General features: G+C 40.8%; 1 protein-coding gene across 3 annotated transcripts in view; it reads right to left on the reverse strand.

Annotated features, from left to right (window-relative positions):
- LOC117806657 (leucine-rich repeat and fibronectin type-III domain-containing protein 2) overlaps positions 1 to 14972 on the reverse strand; it is a 265838-nt gene that overhangs the window by 50710 nt on the left and 200156 nt on the right. For all 3 annotated transcript variants that reach the window (XR_004629719.1, XM_034675640.1, XM_034675639.1), the window contains one exon: positions 12667 to 12794. The gene's annotated coding sequence lies outside the window, so the exon portion shown is untranslated. The remainder of the gene's footprint in view (positions 1 to 12666; positions 12795 to 14972) is intronic.

The raw sequence follows: 14972 nt of genomic DNA on the forward strand, positions 1-14972 counted from the left end.
TGTGCTCTCTCGTCCGTCAACACCCACCAGTTGCATTTTCGGAACGCTGCACGGATCAGGACCGCAAGGCAGCCGGAATCATGTGACCAAGGTTTTCCTGTGGCAATCATGGAATCAAGGATTCTCCTCCTCCTCTCCTCATCCATGTTGTCTTTATGGTCCTCTGAAAGCCACTGACCTGTTGACTCCAGGTCTGTCTCCGCTCATCATGACGGTTTGTTGTCATAGTTAATTTAAAAAACCATCTAACATTAAAACAGAGTGTTTTATTCTGAAAATTAACTGGATGTTCAAATTTTGTTTTGGTGCCTGACATCCTGTCCTGCTCCATCTGCTCTGTGCTGATTGATGCCTTGTGCTCCGGCATCCGGCAACAATAGAAGTCTTGTGTATCTGATCCGGAGGGCTCTGACCTGCCGAATCAGAGACGCAGCCGGATTGCAACGGAGCGGATCCAGAGGAAGTTAACACTTTGACTAGAATAGAAACCTATCAGATTCGGTGCTGTGACGGATTGGAGATGGACCTGGTGGAATTTGGCGGTAAGACTCTTTCGCTATCAAGAGGAAACACGCAGAGAACCATGGCCTTGGACTTGGAGGTGCTGATCCTCACTAAAACCAGCATTCAGGTATTAGTGATAAGACGTGTGTTGAAGAGGAAAGCGTATAAAGCTGCTAACGATAACATAGACTAGTAAGAGTCGGAAATGGTATGATTTAATATAAGGTAAGTTTTACTTCTTTGATTTCAAAGGCCACCAAGTAGAACCTGCCTGACTCTACCAATGCTTTGTAAGTGAGTGCATTTGTTTTTGTCATTCCTGGTGTAATATGTATCAGTCACGAGGCTCAAAACAACAGCCTCTGGCAGCTGGCAGGCATTTTGCATTTTGGCTTGCACTAGAAAACCTCCACTTTGTGACCACAGTCTGTTTGTTTTTTATTCACTCTGCATTTCAATTCCATCCAACTTACTCATTCAGTTTACACCAAAGAGCCTACAACACATGGTGTCATCCACATTACGCATCATTGAGTCATTAGCAAGCGGCTCACGCTCAGCTTCAAAAGCAGATAGAGTAAAAGCACCGAATACCGCCTCTTTCACAAGCTCTCCTCGGACATATGCGTGTCAAAGTTGTTAGTGGTGAATGTGGCAACAAACACACTTTGGTCTCAATGACAAGCCAAGTTCCCCCCACCTCTGCTACATCCCCACACTGCACCTCCTGTAGAGAAGTGTAATCACATTTTCTGCAAGGGTGGTTCTAGTGCCCGTGAGAAAAGGGTTTATCAAATTCACACACATTGTCAAAACGCTGTCCATGTGTTTTCCCCCGCTCAGTATCCGCATCCACTTATACTCAGTCAGTGCTGTTTAAAGAGCATCAAGGCTGGAAAACACACACACTTGTCATTACGCTGGGAGTGCTTTAGATAACACACAAGGGGGAAATTACAAGGTAGGTTTGGGGATGTGTGCTGAATTTTATTGAATGGTTGTGTGAGCATATGAGTAGGAGCGCTGTTGAATCCTTGAAACTGTAATTTGTCAAATGCATATAATTTTTTTTTTGCAGTCACTAATTGAAGTTAAGTGATACAGATTACACCTTTTCCACAATTTTAAACCTTTTTTTCTTGTCATATGGTTTTACACTATCATTTCAGCTTCCATAAGTGCTTTCTGTAGTATTTCAATTATAAGTAGATTAGCCATTTGGTATTTCTCTTCTGTGAGGTTTAAGGACTCCAAGAGATAGATTAACAAGACTAAGAGCCTCCAGTCATGCAGGTGACTCCAAGGCTCTACTTAGACGCTGTAGACGCTTTCATTCAGTATGGAAATGGTTGAAATCATATGTTAAGGCCTTAGTGCCTACTTTTTTGTTGTACACAATAATGTACACGACTACTGCTTTCTTTTTCCCGGTCATCAATAAAGAAACTTGATCACAGCTCTCATTTAGATACACAATGTAGCTTTGTTTAGCGTCTGTGTCAAGATACCCTAAAGACTGGGTCTGCTTATAATAATAGTACATTTTATTTATAGGCGCCTTTCTGGACACTCAAGGTCACCTTCAACATACCAACAGTAAAAAACAACACTCAACAGTAAATAAATACTTAAATACAACAGAATAAAAATGCAATACTAGAAAAATGAAAGTGAAGTCATTCCTGTCCCATAAAGACAAATTTAAGTGAGTAGGCTTGACAGAAAAGGTGAGTTTTGAGGTGGGATTTGAAGGTGGTAGGAGAGGTGAAATTGTGTAAGTCCTGGGGGAGAGAGTTCCAGAGGCGGGGGGGCCGAGCGGCTGAAGGCTCTCCACCCCATGGTGGCCAATCGAGCAGGTGGGAGGGTGAGTTGGGTGGAAGAGGAGGACCTGAGACAACGGTAGGGTGGGTATTTTGGTATGGAGGAGCTCAATGAGGTCCTGAGGAGCTTGGTTGTTGATGGTCTTGAAAGTGAGTAACAGAATCTTAAAGATGATGCAGTATTTGATGGGAAGCCAGTGGAGTTGCTGTAGGACAGGTGTGATGTGGCTGGTGGAGGGGGTTCTGAAGTTTATGGATGGATTTGTCGGGTAAACCAAAAAGAAGGGAGTTGCAGTAATCTAGGCGAGAGGTGACCAGGGTGTTTTCAATATTTTGCTTTACATGTTAAAGTCTGATTTTGATTTTAGCCCCACCTCTTTATGGATTAGCTCCTCAGTAGTTCAACCCAAAAAGATGCCCTGCCTCCACCAGACGGAGGGCTAAAACCTCGGTCTGTTTCTCATTACTAATCTAATGCAGAAAAAAGACCACATCAGTCACCTGTCTTCCAATATGCTGGACAGCCACAGCAGCGGCTTTGAGCTTGTAATATTGCTACAGATGGTCCTAATAGGCCCAACACGGCATGGCTTATGGATATATCAAAGTGCAACCATGAATGAGAACAGCCTGGAAGAACATGTGGCAAATAGCGTTGAAGCCATTCAGGATGCTTATGGTTGCAAGAGAGTTTTTAAAAGAAGAAAACACAAACTGATCCATGAAGAGTTTACTTAAGAGAGCTAATCTTTTTTAATGTTTAGCCAGTTACCGCCATCATCTCATCATTAAAGATGTAGAAGTGGGCTGCAAAGTTCTGTGGCCTGTTTAAAAGTACAAACTGTGTCATCCCTGACGTCTAAGGATGGAGGAGTGTAAGTATGTTTACTCCAGTTTGGATGACACATGGAGGACCAGCCATCTGGAGTCTTTTTCATCGGGTGGTTGGTAGATGTGTGGGCCAGCAGTGAGCAGAACAAAGTTTAAATAATGTCCCACAGTGTCTGTTGCTAGTGTTGTAATGAGTGCTGTGTAACCCCAGTCCATCTGTTTTACCCCCCGGTGATGTTACCTTAATGAAATACAAAATGAGTGTCAAAATGAAAAGTGAAATGTAGTGTAAAATTGAAAATAAGAAAGGCAGGAGACCAGAAACACAAGGCAGGGCTGGCTAAATTTAAGGGGAAAACCCTGAGGCAAAAGTGTCCTAATGCCACAAGGTGATTCATTCATTCGGCAAGACTGCTTCAACTCCACTCCTTCTATCAGCGTAGAGCTGCATACAGTCCAGTCCAGGTCCAAGTCCAGCATTCAACTGCATCCACGATTTATTCTCTCCTGCTGAAAGGTATGTCACTAAAGATTTTTGGGGGGGCAGTAGCTCAGTCCATAGGGGCTTGGCTTGGCAACCGAAGGGTCAAAGTTTGGAAAGTGGACTGGTGGCTGGAGAGGTGCTGGTTAATTTGCCTGGGCACTGCCGAGGTGCCCTTGAGCCGAACCCCCAACTGCTCGGGGTGTGCTGGTTGATGGCAGCATCTTCACTCTGTGCATGTCCACTGCATGTTTGTGCATAATACTGTATGTATATACACCAAACTGTGCTTGTAGCATGACCAAAAAATAAACACAAGTGGAAAAATGTAATGTCCCCCCTTGGGATTAATAAAGTATGTTTCTTCTTTCTTTCTTGTTCTTCTTAGAGCTTCATGATATGAAGATGCATTTAGAAAGTGAATCTAGAGGTGCTCCATTTAAAGAAGCACACTTAAACACAAGAGCTCAAAGATATGTATAGAGTGCTGCAACTCAACACTGAAGTATTGGGAACACATTTCTTGTGTGTTTACAAAAGTCAGAAAATGCTGCAAGGTTTTAATTTCACAAATCTGTCTCTGAATACGATGACGAGGATTAATCAGTGAGGCTGTTTGTGAAGCACAGCAAAATAACAATCTCTTTGTATTTTCTTGTTTCTGGCAGAAAGGTAACACTCAGAAAGTCTCCAGCCACTTACCCCTCGCAATTTCACAACAGCACCATAACACACAGCAGGAGCTTCATATAAACACGCACACACAAACACACACAGCGCTGTTCCAAACTGCCAGCTGCAGTGCTACACATTGCCCCCCCATCCCCCCTCAGTTTGTACCTCCACAGGGAATCAGAGCCGCTGTTATGGAACATAATAACACCACTGAGCCTCAGAACAGCACATTTCACTTTGAAACTCTCAGGTCAAAAGTAATACCCACTTTGTGTCAAACAATTAAAATATCACCAAATTACTTTGAGTTTGAGCTACCACCTACAAGCTTACCACAAAGGTGCACTATGTTGAAGTGTGGGATCGCCCACAGACCTGCGGATGAAACTAAATCAGGCAATTTAACTACAGTGCTCGCTAAATGGGTGGTAACTAACTGCAGGCGACTTGGGTCAAGGGGATATCCACAGGCTAGCATGTTGTGACCAGTTATATCCATGTATCATATCATCACATACGTTTGTAACAAACACTCACAAGTTAATGGAGCTGTGAGAGAAGATATATAATTATTTTAAGGTATGTATTTATACTAACATACTTTTCATGTGAGATGGTGTCATTTTTATGTAGACAACCCATAAAAATTACATTTAAACTGTTAAAGATAGCATCCTGCACTTTATTAGAGTGAGGAGGACAGTGGATAGTGCTGGAAACAGGGAGAGAGTGGGGGAGTGACATGCAGGCAGGGGTCCGCAGGCTGGAATCAAACACACGCCAACCGCTTCATGGGCGCAATTTAGCCATTAGGCCAAATCCGCATCCTTTTCTTACAAATCTTGTATCAAATAATTAACTCGATTGAAGGCAGAGCTTTCATTCATGAGTGCACAGTGTTGTATTTTCAGGGTTGTTGCACTTCGTGGTTTTGGAGTGGTGGGGCCAAATGTGATATTTTTCATGGAGTCCACAATCCCTAGCAGCACCCCTATTTGTGGTTACATTGCAGCACTATCCAGTGATACTGTAAGCAGAATTCTTATATCTGACACGTGCAATAGATTGACTACTATGTCACATATAGCATTGTATGACCTTGAAAGAATGAAGACAGAGGAGAGAATCAATACCACCAGTAATTACTGTCTGTAAAACTCTGCCTCAAAAGGGACTACTAACTGCTCTACAAGACTTTGATCTCTGGAAAACCTCTAAAGTAACACTTCCTGGTTTACTTTTCATCTCTTACTGCTACATGCCCACACCAGTACAGATCTTTTGAATATTAATGAGAATGTTCTTGATGCAAACATGGCCTAAGAGGGCACGAGGATCTCAAAGGGCTGCACATGTGCGGTATGTGTGTGGGGGTAGAAGAACACGAATGTGTGGGTAGAAGAACAGCTTAAACATTGTTGTAACATGGCTGTGCTAAAGCAATATCGCCTCTGGATTCATCTTTAATAGAAAATCACTGTATGTTTCCGAATGATCTCAAACAACTCCAAGACTCGGGTCTGTACACTTTACAACACATGTTTCAGCTGCATGCCTTCATCAGTGTGGTAATGTTTACACTCGTCATCAACATAGGTCTTTGGTAATACAATCACACATGTAGTACTCTAAATAAAATGCATCATAATCACTTAGAGTATATCTGGAGATGATCCGGGACTCATAGTGTATGTTTCACCAGTATGTCTGCTCGCCTGTAGTACTCTGATAATTTTGCATAGCTACAAGTCCATACATTTCCTTATCCCTCTGCATCCTGCAAAAAGTTGTCTTGAACAGAAACGTAGGACTTAAAAGAAGATCTGTATTCCGTTCAACATCCAGGCTTTGATAAGAGCCGCATCTTTACAACCTCAGGTGTTGCGCTCATGGGAAATGCGGTCTACAACCCAGTAAAACTACCAATTTCTTCTGAAGGGGTCGCAAAAATCGACACAAAATGACAACTCCTTACAGTGCCCTAACAAACCTTTCGAAAGCATCCAAGTCAAAGTGTCTGCAACACCTTTCTACTTATTCTTCTTACTCACGCACACATGCTAATTCACTATTAAAAACTGGCAGACTACATTAAATGCAAATGTTACCCAAAAGGCCAACCTCCTTAAAGTCTAGGCCATGGTCCATACCACTACAGATGGGTCTAATAGAGAAATATATGGAGCTATTATTGTAATTTGCAATTGCATAAATGGATCCATAAAAGCAGACGTAGACACTTAAATGCAAAAAAAATTATAAATGAATTGGCAAATACATACACAGATCTGCAAACATGCTGACAAATATAAATGTGTGCAATTGAGGCATCCTTTTTACTTAACTGCACATTAAGATCTAGTCCAGAACAAAACACACATTGAAGAGCTGTATGCGACATTTCATGCAGCTTTGAAGTATAAAGTGGGATGTTTAGCTGTTATCCCCTTGGCCACCCCTGGTTCTTCTGTTTAATACCCTGTCAGACACATTAAACTCCTCTCTTTGGTTCTGTTTAACACACTGGTTCTCCTCCCCTTCTTGGCTTTAAAAAACTCTTACCACAAGTCATAAGTAGGACACCCAATCATTCATCCCACCACCAGTATTTCTGACAGAGAATTAAATCTACTCAACTCTGCAGTGCGGTCTCATAGTGGATGATTTGTGTCCTTCCAACCCATCTTGCTGTTGCCTGTCAATGGAGCTTTAGCACCATTTGTCAGAGGATATATGACTGAAGGGGGGTGCTGCATGGAGGGGGTTTTCAGATGCAGGTTGTTCTCTGACGAGTTGGTTTTAGTTGTTTCCAGGATGATCAGAAAGGCTTTTAATAAGGGATCCAATGAGCTCATGGGTGGGTAGCTTCAAAGGCAGGGTAACATAGATCCTTTGAGCATCTGCCAGCCCACTGCAACCTTTCACAGAGAGCGGACAGAATTACGCTCTGTCAAGAAAGCTTCCCTTTTCAGGCTGTAAAAAGTATATTTGTTTTTCTGCTCCCAGAACCTTGGGGCGAGTTATTGTGGAGTACTACAATAAGAAAAATAAAGAATAACAGCAATAAATGCAGAGATGGATGCTGCCCCGAGGCCTCCGCTGTGGTATCAAATACTGCAAACACAAATAATATCACAGCTATCGATGCAGCTCAAATTGATCCTGAAAAGCTTACAAAGTGATTTTAACCTGTGGAAGTCAATAACGAGGAATGTTAAAACGATTTTCACCACACCACCAACATCGAGCAAGAGCGTCTGCCTTTCCACGTGTTGTCTGGTCCCATAGCTGACAAAGACATCAGAATCCTGACACACATACAACATTGCACATGGCAAATTCATGACATCTGCACATGCTGCCAAAGATGAAAGCTATGAGCCTGGTGCAAGGCGTGCAGGAATGGATGTACAGTAACGAGAGCCCTGGGGTTGATCTTAATGAGGGGGGATTAGTGAGCCATGATGGGGCTCTCTTGTGCAGCTGTAAGAGGGGTGGTGAGGCCTGTACAGCAGCCGGGGCTGGATGGATGGATGAGGAAGCGATTTGTCAGGTAGAGGACGGGCTCACCTCGGCTCCCTGGAAACTCTTAAATGAGATGGAGGGGACGCGGAGCAATAGATGAGGCCAGATTGTAGAAGCTGACAAGTGCAATCAATAGATCATATAGTAATATTAGCCTGCAATCATCGTTTTGATATCCCACTGAGACAGGGTGAATGGAGGAGGAAAGTCCCAGGATCAACAAATCTGATGTCGTCTCAGTGCTGCAAATGTTTATGATTAATATTTAAGCATGAAATGGGATCATAGAGCGCTTTATGTATCTGTATGTAGTTAGCTGCTTAATTAACTAATAATATGCTATCAAGAGGCATTATATTACCTCCCTGTTTCCATCACAGCAGATGGAGCAGATGGGTACCGATATCTTTTAGAGAGAGGATTCTGTATGAGAGACCAATAACAGAGGAATATTTGTCTTGTTTATTAGCTTTTGTTCACTGCTTTGAGTACCATGTCTGAATTTCTCTCATGAGGAGAAATCTCTTTTGCATCTAGTGGTGAAATTTATCTTCGAGAACTACCAATCACTGAGGCAAATTTAAGGCTGAAAAATGCCCTGACAACAAGTGCTGCAGTTTGGACAATGTTTGTAATGAAGGTCCTGTCACAGCAGAAAGTGGAGCAGAGTGTTGCTTGGAATTTAAAAGAATCAAAAAAAGACAGTGATGCATTGACAACTTGTTGGCCAGTAGGGATCAGGGGTGTATTCAGAGGGGTGGTATTGGCCTCCATTGAAATCTGATTGGCTATTCCTAGTGCCACCAAAAATTCTAACCTATGATTGGCTGTTGTCTTCTTTAAAATGGATTGATGTCACAAGCAGGCAGGCAGTTTGTTTAAGTTGTGTCCTCTTTTGGCCTTCTGTTGTTGACAGTTGTGGACTGTTTTTCCCGATGAAATCACCAACTTTAGTTTCAGGAATGTAGCATGGTGTGCTTCATGGAAACATGGCTGCATCTGGATATTCCTGACCACAACGTCTCCATTGACAGCTTCCAAACTTTCAGGGCAGACCGGCATAGCAGCGAGAGCGCTGTGGGCCTCGGATCATATTGTCTGCACAGGGAGATCTCACATGTCATACTGGTAGCTGTTTACATCCCCCCTCTGCCAACCCGACTACAGCGTCCAACGTTCTCAACGCTACCATAGCCAGACTCCAGACAGACCACCAGAGTGCCCTCTTCCTGATCTCTGGGGACTTCAACCATGTATTTATTTTCTACATAGCTTTCTTTGTGTTCTGTACATACTTTTATTATCATTATTTTCATTATATTTCTATTTATATCTTATTAATGACTTTCTTCTATTAATATTGTTTGATATTCTTGCTTATTTTGTATAGGAGCAACTTTGATAACTGAATTTCCCCCTGGGATAAATAAAGTATTTCTGATTCTGATTATTGCACCATGTTAGAACTGGCTGCTAGTGGCTTCTTGTGCATTTTGCAGTACAGATAAACACTTAAACAGTGTTTGCTTCCATTTTTTGAAGTAGGCTACTTTAAAATGTATCTCTGGACAAACAAATTCTATTAGAGTCATTAAGGAATTAAGATTAAGATATTTACAGTTGCAGTACAAATAATGCAGAAATATAAAATCTCTATTAAACTTAAAAGATAAAATAAATTTTGATGAGTGTAGATAAAAAAGGGTAGAATATCGTCATATATTAATTTGTGCACGCACACATCATGTCATCCCTGCATGATAGTTTATGCAGCTTATCTCTACTTACCCTCTTGCAACCCCGTGGGAAATCAGAAAGCAATGCAGCAGCTATGTTGAGCAGAAACGGATAAAGACGTGGGTCCTTTGAATGACAAGTTCAGCTTCAAAGCCCTGAAAGACAAACTCCATTTTCCAACCAAAGTTATTTGCATTTACTGTCAGTGTGACTTGAGTGTTCAGCAGAGTATGTTGAGTCTTGCTGAATACTTGAATTTGACTTTAGAGTCCATCCCTTTTTTTTATCATACACTCCAAATAAAACTACAAAGAAACCAAAACCTGTAAAGCACTAAAGCTCTCAGTAAAATGACACCATCTTTTTGAAATCTGTAGAAAGACAGAAGGTTGCTTTTCTTGGCACACATCTCTGACAACCCTTCTTGCTCTCTATTCACTATATTCTGTGACTGTAGTCAACAAATCCTTTTCCAGGTTCACATCATAGCACAGCATTTCATAACTAGACTCCAGGACAGATCTACATCCAAGGCAGTGAGCTTTACACATGAAATCTCAATCCAGTGAAGGAGCAGGCCAGCACATCGTTTCTGGACTTCACTGTTCTCCTTCCAGAGGCTTACACGTGACGTTTTAATGAAGAGTTTTATCATCAGCCTCTGTCTCATGGTGATGGTGATTGTGCAGATATTAATGAGCCAGAAAGACTCTGCCTACACCAGTCGGTCATGACAAATTCATTGCAAGCATGTCCAAACCCTCCCTGACATTTGTGAGGGAATCAACCATATTGGCTTGGCAGATTGCGTTCTTTCTTCCTCTCAACCTTTCTAATCATTGTAGTAGGTTACGCCTGGGGTACGCCACCTCTTTGCCATCACTTACCTGAACTCTTTATCTGTTTTCTTCCCCTGGAAGCAAAATTGTAACAAGCACGGATTAACTCAATGTCATGGCAGCTTTGTCCCTGGGATAATGGGGGACAATAAGCTCTGCAGTGACAGCAGTAAATGATGCCAATTTCCTCAAAGAAAAGGAGGATGACAGAATGAGAAAGGAAGAGAAGAGTTCGAGCAGATAGCTTAAGACTCTAATCCAACTTTGTAAATCAGGACACTCTGGGTTTTGCTGAGTGTTTCTCCTGCTGAAGTGATATATATCATCCAATCATTGTGGAGACAGCACAATGCTGGCTAACGGCACGTGACGGAACGGTTTTAAGAAGATTTGGTGAGGAACGTCACATTTTTCTGGGAAGAAACTTTGATGTTTGTCTTAAAGGGATAAAAGTTCAGGAAAGTTTAAAGGGTAGGCAAATAAGTTCACCCCAAACATACAGATCTACAGATGGAAGTATTTCCTAGTTCAGTTTTTAAAGCAACACCCAACAAAAGTAAAAACCTTAAATGGTACAGTTTATAGAGAAGGGAATATTTAGTGACATTTAGTGGTCATATTCTAGACTGAAGCGCTCCCTTGCCCACCCTCCTCTTATTGAAGCAATGGTGGCCTTCATGGACAAGAAGCTGCTGTGATGCATGATACATATGAACCTCCATTTGTCTTTTTTTTTTACCTTCAAAAATGTCTGACAATACAAACTGTTTTCTGCACAATAACATCTCTCATGTGCTAAAACTTCTAACCTCTGCATTTCCGGCAGACACTCACTACATACACAAAGACTTATGTGATTAGTTGTGGCAGCCTTGGGGGTCCTCCCAGTATAAAAGTTTAATTCTAAGCTAACAAAAAACAAAATGATTTATATATTCAGGTGATTATACTCTCATTTAAATTCAATACATTCGATTTCTACCGAGTCTGTTCTGCTAAACATGTCCAAATACTACAGACGTCACCTTTATTATAACTAATAAAAAACAAATCTCCCCAGGCCTCTGCATAGCTGTTGGTGGCCTGTTATTTCTAACTTTTAATGAAAACTGTGTTTATTTCCCATGAGTGCTTTCTTTAATGCTGGCTCATGATATTAAAGCTGCAATACATTCTCAGGACTATTGATGTATTCCAGGAATAAATTAAAAATTCCATGTAGTATAAATAGTTTTCTTTTTAATATCTGTTGCCTGATTGACACCTATAGCTACAGCAGTAACTGCTGTGACATAAGTTATTTAAAAGTTATTCTGAACAACATTCCAGAGACATGAAACATGTTATTTACCCATAATGCACCTTGTGTTGTATATTTATTTGACCTTCAATCAAGAGCTCTAAAGCAACCAGACTGCACAGTGAAAGCAGTATGGAACTGGATTATTGTTTTTTCCACTGTAGAGGTTAGTTACTCTGAAATCTATGAAGACCTGCAACAGTTCAGGTATCAGATTTCTCCACAACCACCACCTCAATTTGAATTATGCATACTCATTGAATCAAGGCCATCCGATACTACTGCCAAAGTCTTTCTATCCACTACCTTTAATTTAGGGATTTTATATTTTTTTAATTAAGCAGTTCACTTTCATATCAAAGAAAATTGAATACATTTAAATGATATTAAGTAGATAAATGGAAAAGCTGTACAATCAGCTCAGTATAATTGACGTATCCTATTGTGTGGCACTTTCAGAATAATCTCCTTCTGCAGGAATTTATAATCTCAGCCAATGACAAAAAAACATGTAATTTTTTTGAACTGTTACAATAATAATAAACATACATTTGCATAAAGTAGGCATGTTAGTTGATAGGGGTATTTAAAAATGTCTTTATCAAAATCCGTGACTTATTTTTGAATCTGAAATGTTGTATCTTGAACTGATAGAACCTGCCCATTTGCCTTCATGAAGCTAATTAGACACATGGTTAAATGTGTAAGAAGACACCGCCTAAGATAACGAACATTTTAGGGAAACATATATTTCCCTGCATGAACAGATGGGGAATTATGGCTTTTGTAATAATGACTTTATCCATTTGATTTCATCTGTCAATGTGATTATCACATACTCAATATTCTGCATTGATGTCAGAGGATCATGAAATGTGGGAATGTCTGTGGATTGATCTCCAAATGACTGAACCGTCATGATATTCTCAACCTGTGTATTCTCATGGTACTCACTCTAGCAGGATGGGAGTTGTTTGGTTAGGTCAGGTATCTAAACACATGTTGAGCCATGCAAAGAAGATGGAGTCCGAACTGTAAACTCTCGATAGCTTTCACATTTGCCACTGGATGTCTCAGGTCACCTTTAGAATGAAGAGGAAAAGAGTAGAACGAGTTAGGTAAAGGAAGTCACGGGTAATGGATGCTCATAGAAAACATCTCAGAGTTCTTTGAACAAAGGATCATAAAATCCAATTTCTGTGATGAATGAGTTTGAACGTCAAAAGATTTTCTGCACAACAAACTTAATCTGTTTGATTCGGCCTGTGATGGCCTTGAGATTCTGAATCTGGAACAAGGAGAACATGCTCATTGATGACCACAGTGAAATTAAAACATCAGACTGCCATTTAAATGCAGCAGAGAGCAGGAAAACAGGGTTCTGTCTTTGATAACAGCCTGCAGAGTTAAACGGCGGGTGAATCAGTTTAAGGGGAAATAAGGACATCAGTGTCAGGAGACAGATTCAATTCTGTGATGTTTGCAGACAAGGTTTCAAAGATGCCCTCTGAAAATCTGTTTGCTATGTTTGTTGGTCTCACTGAAGGAGGGCAATGCTCGGGTCTAACACAGGATTAATACATCTCCTCATTAAGATTCTGCAACCACGTCCGAGCACATGTCCTCCCAAACCCACTGCTCATCCTCCATCTAATGGGAGAAGATAAAAGCTGTGAGAGCAAAAGAGCAAAGAGCAAAAAGGTAGATACAACACGGTTTCATGATATTTATTTTACTAAAAACTGTGTGTTCTGGCTCCAGGCAGTGCAGGCCAGAGTGAGTAAACAAAAGCAATTTCGAAGTCTCAACGCAATTAGTGCTCTCTTTATAGAACAATACACCCTTCTGCTGAAACAAGGCTCTTCTTAAGGTCCACATCTGCCAGGCGTCTGTCTTTGCCAAATCAGACGGTCGGGGTAGAACACTAAATGACACAAAATCCATCTGGCTGAGAGAGAAGGCGCTGCAGTGCTGGTGCAATGGACAAAGACGCTGAATTAAACAGTGTCTATGTGATAGTGGATAATAAGCAGCGTGTCGCAGCAGTCCAGCCTAATGGCAGAGCAGACAGCTAGATCCCTGAAAATGACCATTCTTTGCACTTTCTCCGATTCAAATGGCAGAGATGTGCCGCTAATTTTAGGGATGTTCACCCAAGTGACAAATAACAGGTGGTTTGTACTGGTCTGAGCATTCAGATATCAATCATGCAAATTAAACTTTCATTTTCCACTTTCATTTCATCAAATCCTCTTTTAGAGGGAGTTAAGTCTTCTCATTACTTTTCCACTTCTTCAGTAGACTACTGTGAAAGCTGTCTGAATGACAATGTTCAGTTCATTGAGAATAAGCTGAACATTTTAGATCAGTCAAAAGTTTGGACACACCTTCTCATTCAATGTGTTTCATTTATTCTAATTATTTTCAACATTGTAGATTAATACTGAAGACATCAAAACTATGACACAATATGGTTTTGCCATAATCTGGATTACAACAGTAGTCAATTGTGTACTAACCCTACCTCTGAACAACACAACTGATGGTTTTAAACACACTAAGAAGGCAAGTAATTCCACAAATTAAATCTTGACAAGGCTCATGTTAATTAGAAACCATTCCAGGAGACCACTTCATGAAGCAGACTGAGAGAATATCAAGAGTGGCAAAGCTGTCATGAAGGGAAAAAGGGGCCTACTTTACATAATCTAAAATATAAAACATATTCTGCTTTGTTTAACACTTTTTTATTCATTAAATAATTCTATAAATGTTCTTTCACAGTTTTAATGTCTTTGGTATTAATCTACAGTGTTTCAAATAATTAAAATAAATACAAACCCTTGAATGAGAAGGTGTTTCCAAATTTCTGATTGGTAGTGTACATATCATGGTTTAGTTTTTCCACATTACATTGTAATGAGCAATGCAAAGCAAAGTAAAGCAATACTTTGAATTAGGAGTGGCAGCTTTAACACGTTGACTGTGATGTAATTTATGTCTGAAATTAACGGTTGTATTATTTTCTTAGTTGCATGCTATTTTGTTCCTCATAGCACACCATAGTGAAGCCACCACAGTGTCTTCCTGCTCCCTTCTGCAGCCATGATGAAAAGAATAACATCTCCACTTGCAATATGCACTCTGTGTCAACAAGAATTAAAATATCACTTTAGTACTTCTGAGCTACATCCGTTGAGCGAAGCATACAGGTGAGGCTAACCAGACCACGGCCACCAGGTAATGGTAATAGAGCCATG

Source organism: Notolabrus celidotus, chromosome 22 (genome assembly GCF_009762535.1).
Source record: "Notolabrus celidotus isolate fNotCel1 chromosome 22, fNotCel1.pri, whole genome shotgun sequence".
In the NCBI taxonomy this organism is placed as follows: Eukaryota; Metazoa; Chordata; class Actinopteri; order Labriformes; family Labridae; genus Notolabrus; species Notolabrus celidotus.